General features: G+C 34.1%; 1 protein-coding gene across 2 annotated transcripts in view; it reads right to left on the bottom strand.

The window, feature by feature from the left end:
• LOC149803356 (F-box/WD repeat-containing protein 10-like) overlaps positions 1 to 12,062 on the bottom strand; it is an 88,860-nt gene that overhangs the window by 60,971 nt on the left and 15,827 nt on the right. The window lies entirely within an intron of this gene.

Raw genomic sequence — 12,062 nt, 5'->3', positions numbered from 1 at the left:
GTGATGGAGTAATATTGAATTTCATTCTTTCAAAAAAGAAGTCAAAAGTTTCATTGGAAGAAGGAGTATTACATGTAACTGTACTACTGTATTTATCTGATGAAAAGCCCATGCCTGATAATAAACCCATCCCACATTCTTAAAAAAATCTGCCAAACATTTACTTAGAATGTAATATCACTATCTAATAATAAGACCACCAGCCTGGCATCCTGGTCTTATCATGGGAGAAATGCAGCTAGTACTGGTACTTTGAAACCTGGTACAGTTGTATATTAAAGCCAAAGATAAAATGATGTGAACACAGAATGCAAGACAGTCAAAATTTTTGACTCACAGTGACGATAATGATATCCCTAAATACTGCATTCAGCTGCTAGATACCATACCATTTTTTGTCGATTAATGAAGTGAAATTAACAATAACAATATTTTCTTTTTAAAACTTACTTTTCTAAATTCAATTGTTTAATTTCAATGAAAAAAAATTAAACTTTTTCAATTTTACCAAGAACCAATTAACCTATTCTTTGAAACTGACAATACCAGCCAAACGCTGAGCAAAGCAATGTCATTACCCATTATCTGTATACAGTACATTATTTACACAATACACTAGCTCAGGGAAACCCCGCCATAATATGCATCATCCTAACATAAATATGGTAATTGATCCCAATTTTTATGTCTTAAATTATTCCACGCCATTATTCGAAACATCAGCCAAGCTATTATCTTAGAGATTAAAAAAAAATAATAATGGAATTAAGTTTAACAAGCTTAAAACTCACAGATCGTAATTAATGTTCTCATAAAGCAACAATTAATTTCATCGAGGTTAGTGTTAGGACTGGTTGGTTTCAGGATTATGTGACTGGGCGTGACATCATGTTACATGTCTGAATTAAGCATGATGCCCCAGTGCTAGACATCACTATAAACTGCCACAATGCAGACATTGTAGTGATATGAATGAATTTTTTTTAAAGCTACATTAAAATTCCAAATCACACAAAAACACACACACAGCAAAAACATACAATGAGGTAGCAATTAAGAGCATCAACCATATCAAAATAAAATAAAACATACACATGTACATGACTGCACGTATGACAAGGGCCACTTACATTGAAAAAGTCTCTTGAAAAATAATCCAACAAAAATGTCAGTAGTATGTAAATACCAAAGGTGCAAAGAAAACTTTCATCTGAACAAAGAATCTATTTAAACCGCAGGTGCCAGTCTACTATATTGAATTACGAAGTGGTACTGAGTGTGTACGATTTGACACTATAGCACCAAACGTTTCTAAAAGAATCACTTGTTTTCTTCATAAAAAAAATAAATCAGTAAGAGCCATGTAAAACCTGTTTAAATTTATTTAGAATGTGTTTACAATTTATCATTGCTCTGACTACTGGTAATTTTGTTTGGAGAGAAAGAAAGCAAAATTTGTGCTTTTTCTGGTAATTTGTTTTCCTTTTCATTTGTCATACACATTCATCATGTGCAATATTTTATGAGCTGTAACGATACATCCTCTCATTTCTCAGAATACTGCATAATGATGAATCATAAATGATGGACCTCAACCAATATATGCATAAACGGAAAGAAATATCATGATAGAAGACTACTGACTTGGACAAAAAGGGCCTTAAGTACATTCAATGGCTTGATGATAAAAACATGGTCAATCAATGCCAATCAAGTAACTGGTGAGCAAACCTTCAAATGCCTTAATATGGTAGTTCATGATCACACTGACTGATAAAACTTAAACCTTTCACCCGTATACAAATCATTTACTGTTAATGAATATTTAAAACAAGAGAAGGAATGTTATTTCATACGCACTGTACAGCCAGACATTAACAATTCCAACTTCTTATTCCACAAAAATTACCTTCACCACCCACCCCCCCTTCATTTTTTTATGCATCATATCAATACACTGATAAATTTGCATAACATGGCCATAGGAAATTTATATTGGTCATTTTAATTTGTATGGATCACTTTATACGTTGTATCAATATATTTATTCACTTTCATAACAGGGGCCCCGAATGGCCGAGTGGTCTAAAGCACTCACTGTTACGGATCACTGCTATCTCACCCCTGTCTGTGTGGATTCAAGTCTTGCGTTTGAGCCAATGTGGATAGGTGAGAAAGTTTGCCAGTAGCTTCTCGTCAGTCAGTAGTTCTTTCCTGGGTTTTCCTGGGTTCTTCCTCCACCATTTATACTAGCCACCATGTATAGCCTATCTTGTGCTGAAAAATGGCATTAAACCCTACAACAACAACACTTTCATATCATACTGCATAGGACCTTTATTAAATCTATTTTAGTCATATTTTTTCTTTTATCTGGTCAGAGACTGATGGATTTTTTTAATTGATTTCTACATTCTTACCAAAAGTGTTTTTGCTTGCAGGTGTTGCAAATGGCTGAAAAGAATGACATAACAATGATGTCAAGTTGCTTATTTACAAAAATGCTCTGAACAACAACTATCATGACAATATAGAATAAAGGAAGAAAAAAGGATATCCTATATATATATATATATATATATATATATATATATATATATAAAAAGAATAGAAATCATATGGCAAATAACAATCCTTTCAAGTGCACTGCTGGATCCAGCAAGGGATCGCGTTTGTCAGAGATTGATTAAGATAAATGTAATAAACTGACTACAAACAGTGCAAAACTAGTATCTAGTTAGCTGAACATTTTTGACTCTTAATGAGTCTTTCTCAAAGGCAAATACAAAACATAGACAAGACAAACAAAAAAAACCCCAGAAAAATGGTTATGTCTGCAAAACTTTACATGGCTGTTTCTACAGGAATTCAACCTTTTAACTCTATTATGTGTCAACTAGTTTATATATACACTGTATACATAAGCAATAAAGTATAATGTAAATGTTTGCCTATTACACTAAGTTGCTGGATCAATGTGTGGACCAGTGCATCAAAAACAAAATTTTCAGGCCTACAATCTCCCAAATTTTATATCACGCTGATTTTACCCATTTTACTTTATCCTCAGAAACAAACAAAAAATGATTCTGCAGATAACATCATAATTAAATATGCATGGTCTCTTGCATTTTTAATGCCATAAACCCCATTACCAAGTTTTACAGAAACTGAACAAGAAATATAGTGTCTACACCTAGATAGGAAACTCACTTGTTATATAACAATGATAATACATGTATAAGCTTAAAGTGGAGCAAAGTCCAATTGGAATTTGGAATTCGGTCTATAGAATGGTAACAAGCACAGCTGTATCTGATACAAGATTATCTCATTAAAATACGTAAATCTCACTCAAAATCCAACTCATCTAATATCCTGATAATATTAACTTAAAGTGGAGCAAAGTTCAATTGGAATTTGGTCCATAGAGTGGTAACAAGCACAGCTAATAAGATACAAGATTATCTCATTAAAATATGTAAATCTTATAATCCAATTCATCCAATATCCTCACAATATAAGACTATTTAACAAATTTTGATTAAAACGTATTCAGAAATATAGTTGCTAGATTGTTGACAAGCTCAGTCAATTAGATGGAAGGTCAAATCAAATAATATGCATGAATTTCACTCATAATCATCCTCAACCATGATTGTGATGATTAGGCCTGTTTACCAAGTTTGATCAAAAATCCTATTAAAAAAAGACTGTCTTGATAATAGTAAAAAAAATCTCCATATTAGATGAAGGACCACTTTGTAAATATAAGAGTCAGTCAAGGTCACAATACAAATTATCCAACATCTTGATGATATGTATCAGTCTATTTACCAAGTCTAATTAAACTCAGGTCATAAATATGATTTCTCAAGTTAAGAGGCTCTGCAAGATCACCTTGTCAATAAGTGTACTAACAATATGATATATCTTGATGATACAAAGCAAACATGGATCAGATCTCCAGAGTGGTAATATGCATTTGGTGGGGGGTGTAATTTTAACACTTACCTGCCGCAAGTGCATACCTTACTCTTTTTTTTGTTAAAAACCATATCCATTTAATGTGAACAGGGCTCGAATTTAACACAAATTTCTTTGTAGCCAGAAGGACTAGAATATTGAGAAATTTACTATTCCTGCCAAATCTTTACTAGTCCTGTTCACAAAACAATGTCACAGCTTTCATGTATGTTTACCGATTCAATTTTTAGTTCAAACAACCCGCAACAAATAAACTGGATGTTTTCTGTGCATTTGTTTTTGCGAATTGCATACACCAGTTACACCACATAATGCTACTTTCTTCGTCATAATTCAGCCATTCCATCTTTTGTCCATTTCTTCTGAAATTTTCCATTACGCTTTTCCCTATCATAAGAATTATTCCTCATCATTCTCATTCAACTTTTGCTTTTTTTCCGGTGGCTGAACATTTTCTATCAAATTCCACATGTCTTATAAGGAGGGAATTGTGCCTTGTTTTAAAATACAAGATGTTATAGTATAGCTGACGCGAATTATTTAAAGCAAGAAAAGGAATGGCACAGTGTCTTTTATATAAGAAAGAGCAAGAAACACATTTCAAAACACATGTCTTTGCTCCCTCCCACAATTAAATGGCCTCTCCCTAACAAAGACTTAACTTCAGCAGATGTTCTGCATGATCAAAGCGGTGGCCATTGTAAACACTGTTATAAAATATTAGCATCAGAAGATAGTGTTAGTTTCAGCTTGGAAAAGGTGTGTTCCCATCAAACGAAGCCATCTGACACTAGGCGCATTGTATTTAACAGCTCCAATTACGGTATCATAAGTCAGAGGTTTGGTAATTGTTCCTAATTAATCAAACCTCAGTGTACTGTTGAAATCAATAGTAGGGCAGAAAATGTTCAAATCTTAGATGCCCAGGCTCAGAGATTTTAATTCCCAACAAATGTACAGCATTCTGCTTGGATATCTCCATGTGTATTCAATTATTTGTTCATTCTTGTAAGGGAAAAATATAAAAACTATTCTTATCATCATAGCAAAAAGTAGTTGTATGGAGAGGATGTGTCAATAACGTAATCATAATAAATTGATCTGTCTTATAATTATTTCGATGTAAATATAAAATATGTAGTTTCCTATTTGTGCCTGTTGGAGCATTTGGGTAGCGAGCAAAAAATAAAAAAACAAAAAAAAAGGAATGCAAAGCAGAAGAGGGTTTTAGTCCCATGGTCTGTTTTCATCTCCTTCTTTAGGGAAGGAAGGAGGTTTAGAGAACTTTTTCCCTGCAGCTTTTCAGCAAGTGGTCAAGAAGGAGGTTTAAAATGAGGTTGCAGATTGGATGGAGGCTGGATGGGCCTTCCCAGTCTCTTAAGAGACTGGTCCCATAATCTCCTGAGACCTCAGGAGCTAATCATCTTGAAGTGAGACCCTAGGAGCACTTCAAGAGTGATGTATGAAAATCCTGAAAAGGAATGTAGGTGGGGGCATTTCCACAGCCATTTATTTGTACATCTAGGATCAGCTAGGTTCAAGATTTCAGTTAACCATGAATTACACATGCACAATGATTTTTTCATGTGCATTTCAACAAGTTAGTCTGGGTAAGTGTCCAAAAGGGCTACTTATGGCCACACTACCACACAGACTGTCGTGACATAGTTATCTGACATTAAAATTTCCTGCAAGTAAACAATGCATAATGTTATAATATGTCACTTGTGAGCTCATCTGTTTTTTTTATATGGTACTCTGTACACCAAAATGCAGGCACATTGTAAAGAATGAAAACTTAACTGTCATTTCTTTATAGTAAAGCATGCATGTGTGTGACTTGGATTTTTAACATACCTTTAACAATTTTTCAGTCATATCACTATGATGTCTGCAGTGTGGCAGTTTATAGTGACTGTCTTATTGAAAAATCTCCACTATGTAGGAAGATGTATTCACATCAAATTTTGGCAAGGCATTCAACAGAAAAAAAAGTGTAAGCTCAGCAATAGTGATGTAATATATATTACTGCTTTTAAAAAGCTAGACCAGTGAGTTGCAAATTAATCTTATCAATATGTGAAGACCATGCTCTTGTAAAAACTTTATTTATCTTGATGAAAACAAGTCCAAAATGGATCAGAATTATGGCTTCCAGAATGGTAATAAACTCAAGCAATACATGTTGGTTGCAAGATCACCTCATTAATATACATGGATCTTAATCATTATTGCAATCATCATAGATCTAAATCATAAAAATATATATTCTAAGTTCAATAAAAACTGGATCCCAAATAAGACTTTGAGAACGGTAAAATGCTCCGGCACTGATGCAAGATTACATCAATAATATGCATGGATCTCATTCATTTTATTGAAAATTCATCCAATATCTTGATTATATAAACCCATATATTTCAAATGTTATCAAACTCAAATCAGAAAAACGGATTTCGGAGTTGTAACAAGCAATTTTGCAGATGGACAAATAATGCATAAAGGACACTACACAATTCAGCATGGACAATATGCCACAAGCTCTCTTACAGCCAGGTGAGATAAAACATATGTTGGAAAAGTAATGTTGACATTTTAGCAGCTAAGTTTGCAAAATAATCAATTAGAGCTTTAAGATCATGTCAAACAGATGCTTTAGACAAGGAATGTGTGCAGAAGTGTTTGAGAAAAAAAATGTCTTTATTTAATGGTGTTGTCCTGAGAGCATTAATCAAAACCTTGTGATGGCTGCCCGTCAAGTAGGGCATTTCAAGTGTAGCAAAAAGCTCTTCTGAAGGCACCCTCTTTACAAGAGTAGGCACTTTTATGTAGTGTATTTGCTGGCCTAAAAGTTGATGCAGATTATAAGGTGAAGCTAAGATTTTCTCGCAAAAAAGTATTGCTTAATAGGCCAGCAAATATGGTACTCAGCCAATGCATTTAGGCAACTATTTGCTACATGCCAGTGTGTGTATGTGTGTGATTTAGATTTTTAATGTAGCTTTAACAATTGTTCAGTCATATCACTAAGATGTCTGCAGTGTGGCAGTTTAAAGTGATGTCTAGCACTGGGGCATCATGCCGCAGACATGTAGCACGATGTCCCACCCAGTCACATTATTCTGACACCAGGCCAACCAGTCCTAACTCTAACTGCTTAAAGCTGAGCACCAAGTGAGGCAGCTGTTAGTACCATTTATGTCTTTGGTATGATTTGGCTGGGGTTCGAACCCGCGACCTCTCGCATCTGAGACAGATGCTCTAACCACTAGGCCACCAGAGTGGTATTATATGCAAGTGAAAATATGATTAAACAATGCCAGGTTAATATAAAAAAAATGTACATGTAGAATGTTGTTACATGCCTTACATTTACTTTAGAAATTTAAGCCCAGGCATTCCTCAAGGAAGAAAGCTAGAGCATTTATAATCCAGTGATGGCAGGATTCAGTGTCATCTTAAATTTAAACCAGCTAGTAAGAACACCACATACTTGACAAAAAAGTATATGTGCAAAATACAGTGACTCTGTGCAGCATCTAAGGCCGCATCAATAGTATCAAGACAATCTTGCACTCTGTGTTCATTTCAAATTAAATTCTTGAAACTCATCAAATAATTTCAATATTTTAAGGCTCAAGAAGATAATGATTATTTGATGAGTTTCATAAATTTCATTTGAAATGTGTATAGACATAACATTCTGTTTACTGTACAATTAAAAATACTGATATTTGACCAAAATAGAATAGCAGTATTGTGCAGAGTTAAAGTGCAGTGAAGTGGTTCCCCATCCAAATATACTTTGGATGTGATGGATGGGGGGGAGGGGTAATAACTGGAGTAAACTGGAGGCTGAGCATGTATACAGGAGCATTTTTACCCAGGCATTCACTTGAGAGGTACACTTTAAAGAGAACAAAAAAATCTTGTAACAGTTTTCTAAAACTAGCTGTTTAACCCCCATGATTTATATTTTAACCCTGTTTTTGCTGGCTACAACGTATCGTAATATCATGAAAATGTATTATTGGGAGGGTGTATAATGTACATGCTTAGCTAACTCTTACATTATGCCTCCCTGGAGGAGGGTCCATTATTTTTCAACAACCCCTGGCAAGGTATGTATAAATTAGAAAGACAACAATTTAACACTAAAAATCACCATGGTCATTTCATTTTTAGAACTGCTTGTACTAAGTTTTTATTTGAATTTATATCCTGTTGGTTGAACTTGTGTAAGTTCTATGGTCAGACAAATCCTCTGTTCTAAGTATTAATTTCCAAAACCAAACAAATGCCTATATGCTGAACAATGCATGACTTTTATGTCACCACTATCAACCACATTACTAATTTTCTACTTGTAACTGTTTAAAAGGTAGGGAAGGACACAATCAACTGATCACATTTCCAAAGACTGACTTCAGCAAATGAAATGTTAAAGTATGTGAATAGGCCAAACTCTTTCCTTAGGAAACTAAGGGAGTTTTAAACAAAATCTCTTCACTTGTCTGGAAGTGTTAAGTGAAGTAAAGAAATAAAACTCAATATCAACGCTCAAAAAAAAAATATTTTGGCACAGGCCCCAGGCTGGTAGCTTAAAAAACAACTCACAATCCCTTACTGAAATTCTACAAGCCCTGACTCCAATTTCCACATGCCCAAAATTTCCCCTTTTTAATTTTGTCACACAAAGTTGCAATAGCTACAATTCAAATATAAATTCATATAGGTTCAAAAGGATTTAAAGGTAATGCAAGTGTCATTAGTGTTCATCGATTGTTTTCCCCACCAAAAATGAAAACTGATTTAGCAAAAGATGTATGTGAAGTAGTTAATACTGAATTTCTATAATAGCATGCATTCTCCTTTTCAAGACCTACATTGTATTTGTATATGTCTAATTCTTGTATTTGTATATGTCTAACTCTTGTATTTGTATATGTCTAACTCTTGTATTTGTATATGTCTAACTCTTGTATTTGTATATGTCTAACTCTTGGGTAAGATGAATTAAAAATGAATGCAAGAGCTTACATACTCTACAACAAAACCTTTGGCATGTTAGTAATTGACAAGGTGACTGACCAGTCAGAATGGATTACTCTTGTGCCATGTAACATGTTAGTGACTAACATGGTCACTGACCAGTCAGAATGGATGCTGTCATGTGACATGTTGACAATGACATTCTCTCCTGTCAAGTACACAGAACAGTGTTTGAATCCTGAGAACTCAGAACATCAGCTTTAGGTTCATATCCAATAATCTGATGTTGATCAGTACAAAAGACTTTCTTGGGCCAATTCAGGCACCGTCTATCTATCAAAAAGATATTATTTTTTTAGTAATTATTTTACTTCTAAGCATCATTATAGTTTTTATTAGTATTCAAACCTTCAGATATCTCAGTAAACTACCAAACACTCTACATGTGGTTTACATAGTTACACTCTAAATCAACACTAATATTCATCACAGACTATAATGTCTTTTGTCTGGTATTTTCACTAAAATATTGAATTGTCTCCAAAATAGATACCTTCTCAACCCAAATATGAAATTTTCGGCACAAAGGTATGCCTTGTAGTGGTTGATAGATCACAAAGGACATCTGTGTTTAGTCACTAAAATCAAATTCAAGCATTATAAATCTCAAACATAATGGTCTGAATGAAACCAAGCATCATATATAATATAGGATACTGTATACACTGGCATATAAATCAAATCCAAATCCAAACAACACAGACCCTGATTAGTCATCCTATTATGTGCTGCCAGATTGGGGTCTATGTTGTTTGTTCTACTGATTATTCCTAACAAACTGCATAGACCTGGATCTGCTGGCACATTATATGATGGTTTATCAGGATCAGTTTGTTTTAATGAGCTTATTCCTAAAAAACTTTGAAGATCCTGATTTGCCAGTCCATTATGGAATGGCAGATCTCTCTTCATGCAATGTGTAGCTGGATCCAGTTTATAGGTAAGTAATGTTTATTTGAGATTTTAAATGCTCACATGTAAGTCTGATGACTTTTTAAAACATGATAATCCAATGGCACATGCATTTCTAATGCATAAAAAAAAAATGCAAAGTCACACTCTACATCTACCATAAGTGGATGTCCGAGTGCAGGGATGGTTGCTTGGAAACAGTCACATGAACTGACAAGGGCATGCCTATCCTCTGTTTGCCAAAGTAGCAATTAGCTACTCTTCTTACCATAAGGATGTGCATTAATACTGTAGATGTAAGGAACTACAACATTTGGTTGCCACAACGCAACTTGTATCATAAGAAAGAATCAAAGCTCATTGCAAATGTCATATATATTTACTTATAAGTTGAGTCAAACTGCAAACAATAAAGATCCTGATCTGCCATAAAATAATGTGCCTGCAGATCATGGCCTATCTTGTTTGTTCTACTGATTACTCTTAACGAACTGCACAGACCCAGATCTGCTGTTGCACTATGTGGCGGCAGATCTGGGTCTGTGCAATTTGCAGTTGGATTTTTTTTATAAATGAATACATATGGTAATGCAACTGGATGCTGGCCACATTGTATGATTCACTGGAACCGGCAACAAAAAAAGAAAGAACTCTAAAATTTGGAAAAGGACTTGATTAGTACTCCTGTCTACAATTACATGTTAGTATTTTACATACAAAAGTTTCCACTGTATTCCTCACTGATTGTATTGGGTCTATGACTCTGTGCAAAGACCTAAAGTGAGTCAAAAGGTCTTTCCAAGTTTGGTAGTTTCTAAAGATACAAAATTAATGTTATTTAAACCTTAAAGTCCATTTGAACCAACTTGCATGTCAGTAGTCTAGTAAAGCTATCACAGAATCAATAAAATCATTTCTTTATTCTTTCTTATTTGTAAAACAAGAAATCTGTATTTAATAAGAATATTTAAAGGGAGTCTGTTTTCTACATTTGTCTTGGAAGGGAGATGAAGGAAGGAAGTAGCAAGAGTTCTATTCTCTCAGAGGATACTTTGGATACAAGTATGATTAGCCAAGATACAACAAGTTAGGTTCCGATTCACAGTCAACTTATAACCATCAATGGAAAATCGTGTTTTCTGCTGAGCAATCAATGTATTATTAAAATGAAAAATCTTTACTTGAAGATTAACCTCATCCCATTTATAGAAAACTTTAGTGTATGCTTGAAGAAAACATAATCCCATTTATACAAAACTTTAGACTTTATCTGACGATAGCCGCATAATTTTTATAGAAAACTTTAGCCTATACTTGAAGAAAACCTAATCCCATTTATAGAAAACTTTAGCCTACTTTAAAATAGCCTAACCCCAGTTAAAGAAAACTTTAGCCTACTTTAAAATAGCCTAACCCCAGTTAAAGAAAACTTTAGCCTACTTTAAAATATCCTAATCCCAGTTATAGAAAACTTTAGCCTACTTTAAAATATCCTAATCCCAGTTATAGAAAACTTTAGCCTACTTTAAAATAGCCTAACCCCAGTTCTAGAAAACTTTAGCCTACTTTAAAATAGCCTAACCCCAGTTATAGAAAACTTTAGTCTAAGATTACCTCATCCGATTTATAGAAAACATAAGGTGACTTGAAGAGAACCTCATCCCATTTATAGAAAACATAAGCTGACCTGAAGAGAACCTCATCCCATTTATAGAAAACATAAGCTGACTTGAAGAGAACCTCATCTGATTTATAGAAAACATAAGCTGATTTGAAGAGAACCTCATCCAATTTATAGAAAACATAAGCTGACCTGAAGAGAACCTCATCCCATTTATAGAAAACATAAGCTGACTTGAAGAGAACCTCATCCGATTTATAGAAAACATAAGCTGACCTGAAGAGAACCTCATCCCATTTATAGAAAACATAAGCTGACTTGAAGAGAACCTCATCTGATTTATAGAAAGCATAAGCTAACTTGAATAGAACCTCATCCAATTTGTTGAAAACATAAGCTGACCTGAAGAGAACCTCATCCCATTTATAGAAAACATAAGCTGACTTGAAGAGAACCTCATCCCATTTATAGAAAACTTTAGCAATATTAT

This window comes from Sinohyriopsis cumingii, chromosome 3, assembly GCF_028554795.1.
Source record: "Sinohyriopsis cumingii isolate HCF-2022 chromosome 3, ASM2855479v2, whole genome shotgun sequence".
In the NCBI taxonomy this organism is placed as follows: Eukaryota; Metazoa; Mollusca; class Bivalvia; order Unionida; family Unionidae; genus Sinohyriopsis; species Sinohyriopsis cumingii.
This window is presented reverse-complemented; position numbering and strand designations above follow the sequence as displayed.